The 336-nt window shown below is 41.4% G+C and overlaps 1 protein-coding gene across 1 annotated transcript in view; it reads left to right on the top strand.

Annotated features, from left to right (window-relative positions):
- Window positions 1–336, top strand: part of DNAH5 (dynein, axonemal, heavy chain 5) — a 332,324-nt gene that overhangs the window by 309,810 nt on the left and 22,178 nt on the right. The gene's annotated exons all lie outside the window — the stretch shown is intronic.

Genomic DNA, 336 nt, shown 5'->3' with positions numbered 1-336 from the left:
CAAGAGTCTTCTCCAACACCACAGTTCAAAAGCATCAATTCTTCAGTGCTCAACCTTCTTCACAGTCCAACTCTCACATCTATACATGACCTAGGAAAAACCATAGCCTTGACTAGATGGACCTTTGTTGGCAAAGTAATGTCTCTGCTTTTGAATATGCTATCTAGGTTGGTCATAACTTTCCTTCCAAGGAGTAAGTGTCTTTTAATTTCATGGCTGCAGTCACCATCTGCAGTGATTTTTGGAGCCCAGAAAAACAAAGTCTGACACTGTTTCCACTGTTTCCCCATCTATTTCCCATGAAGTGATGGGACCAGATGCCATGATCTTTGTTTT

This window comes from Bison bison, unplaced genomic scaffold, assembly GCF_000754665.1.
Source record: "Bison bison bison isolate TAMUID 2011002044 unplaced genomic scaffold, Bison_UMD1.0 scf7180017864440, whole genome shotgun sequence".
Taxonomy (NCBI): domain Eukaryota; kingdom Metazoa; phylum Chordata; class Mammalia; order Artiodactyla; family Bovidae; genus Bison; species Bison bison.
The sequence above is the reverse complement of the archived record's forward strand: the minus strand, read 5'-3'. Positions and strand labels throughout refer to the sequence as shown.